Source organism: Penaeus chinensis, chromosome 5 (assembly GCF_019202785.1).
Source record: "Penaeus chinensis breed Huanghai No. 1 chromosome 5, ASM1920278v2, whole genome shotgun sequence".
Classification (NCBI taxonomy): Eukaryota; Metazoa; Arthropoda; class Malacostraca; order Decapoda; family Penaeidae; genus Penaeus; species Penaeus chinensis.
This window is the reverse complement of record NC_061823.1, coordinates 23,959,928-23,962,905: the sequence shown is the minus strand read 5'-3', so window position 1 is coordinate 23,962,905 and position 2,978 is coordinate 23,959,928.

Sequence of the window (2,978 nt, the reverse complement as noted above, 5' to 3'; positions counted from 1 at the left end):
CATATATATATATATATATATATATATATATATATGTATATATATATAATTATATATGTATATAAATACACACACATATATATACACACATACATATATATATATATATTCATATATAGAAAAATATACATATACATATATGTGAAGATATGCGGTTATTATTTTGCCTTATCCATTATTAAACTGTTTCGCCTGCATACGTGGCGGTTCGATATGGATTCTTTGGTCGAATCCAGTTTCGAATCCAGGGATGGATTCGTCCGAAAAAAAGCTGTTCTGCGTAAACAGACGACACGCCCACCTAGTCACGTGACCATACGAAAGAAATTTCGTAAAGCTTATTATGAGTACTTTTATGCATTTATGCTATTCATAAATATTTTTAATGATATCTTTGTATTCTATTTCCTTCTATATAAGCGTTTTGAAAGTGTATCAACAAGTTTTGGATTTTATTTTTGCATTTTGAATGTCATTTTTACGAGGATATCCTGGCCAGCGTTCCGAAAGGCGGGATACTTCAGTTGTTCACCAGCGACAGGTTGTTAAAACTTGAATTCAAGCTGCAGTCTTTGACCAAGGCGTTTCACGGTAATCCTCGGCAGACTATAGCCTTCTACTGAGTGAATATTGTCTTTCATAGAGTTATTTAGCATTTCTTTTGAAATTGTATTTGATTATCCTTAAAAAATACATTTTCCTACATCACGTTCTCTTTCTTTTTCTGTTTTAAGGTAAACTGAAAATTATATAATCTTATTGACGGGACTTTAAAGAAAACTTACAATTTTATCAGTAATTGTAGTATCAATTGAATATGGAAAACATTAAAAAGTCACACAACATAACTTAGAAGAAGACTAGCATTTTGACTATACTTAATACAGATATTGATAGTGCAGGCTTAAATGAACAAGAAAAATAATTCAGATATTTGCTATAGAGATCGTTTTATGCTTATTCAGTTAATATTTTCAGATCATGCCCTGGCACCGTTTCCAGGAAAGCTGGCTTTCCAAGGAACTTTTTAAGTCGTGGTTGGCAAGAGTTCCAGATGACACCACCAGGACATACTGTCAGGTGAGGAAAGCTATTTTTATATTTGAACTTACACATCATATCGGTTTTTTACAAAAACACACACACGCACACACGCACACACGCACACACGCACACACGCACACACACACACACACACACACACACACACACACACACACACACACACACACGTATTATTTCTTCATTTCAATTTCAATCTTTATTTTTTCTTTCCTTAGGTATGTCATAAGCGCCTTACGGCCGATATTCCTGGCCTCAAATACCACCGAACATTGAGGCAGCATATGTCCCTGGAGGAGAGGCAGAAGGCAGCCAGCCGAAGGCAAGAGAGTGCCACCCCTGCAGAGCACCATGGCACAGCCGAACAGCAAAGGACTTTGCCGAATGCTGTGCAGTTTGCGACTCTTCTTTTTATCCTTTTTTTTTTTTTTTTTTTTTTTTTAGCGGAACACAACTTGCCGTTCAGGTAATTTATACTAATAATGAAAATGTTATATTATTTTACGGTAACGAGGTATATAGCCTGTAATGGAGAAATATAATAATTCAAAACCAAGTTTACCACAAATCTTGTTACATCTCATTGATTATCAATTCGAAATATATGTATATTTTTTCCTTTCACCTTTCCAGTCTCTGTGATGACCTTCTGGAACTGGACAGGAAAATGTTTCCTGATTTCGCCATCGCAGCCCAGATGGCCATCAAAAGAGAAAAAGGTTTTGGGGGAGTTCCTTGCTAATAAATTGGCAAGCAAACTCAAAAAAAAAAAAAAAAAAAAAATAGTTTGATTATTGATGAGACAACAGACTGCTCCACGGACAAAGTATGTGCCTTGGTTGTCAAGTATTTTGACAATGAAAGTAATGAAATTCAAACGGCCATGCTAGACCTCATCAATGTTCATGATGGAAATGATGGGTCATCTGGAAAGTCATTGTTTAAACTAATCCTTAACACCCTTCATACCTACGAAATCCCCATTAATAACATGGTTGGCTTTGCTGCTGACGGGGCATCTAATATCATGGTAACACTAGTATGAGCAGCAGGTTGGAGGCACAGATGCCTGGCATAACAAAATTTTTAGATGTGTTGCTCACAGCATACATTTATGTTCCAGCGAAGCGGCAAAAACGCTTCCCAGAAATTGTGAGGACTTGATCAGAAATATTTACAACTTTTTCTGCCATAGTGCCAAAAGAAAATACGAATTCAAGGATTACCAGGCATTTTGTGGTGTCAAGCCTCATAAGCTTTTACATCCATGTGCAACAAGATGGCTTTCGTTAGCACAAGCTGTAGAACGGGTGCTCGAGCAGTGGCAGCCACTTAAACTTTATTTTAATGGCATTCGACTGGATGAAAATTTGGCATCGATGGATAAAATTTGCGAGGCTTCCTAAACAAGGTACATTTGTTATTTCAGTCAAAAGGCCCAACTCTTCATTTGGCTCAGGAAATTATTTCAAATTTATATTTGAGACTACTAAATTATTTTTGCCAGCCACAAATACCCCCCCAATCCTTTGCCCGTTGTTGTCGTGGGGGGGCTTAGGAGACGGAGACTGAAACCCAATGACGGGGAACTCCTCAACCTTGGGACTCAGCCATCGACTACATCCACTCATACTTATCGTTTCAGTTTCTCCACCAATCCCTTCTACTATCCACCTCCTAAGGTGTGTGAGCCGTGTTGACAGGATGTAAGGCTGACTTTGTGTCAGTCCTGAACGGCCTGAGGGAACCATGGGCACGGTATTCCCCTGCCATACCTGGCCCTTATCCCTCAAGGGGACCCTGAGGGGAGGACTGTTTTTTCACCCCATACCTGGCCCTTACCCCTCAAGGGGACCCTGAGGGGAGGACTGTTTTTTTTCCCCAACATACTCCAGGCTTATCATGGCCAATAATGA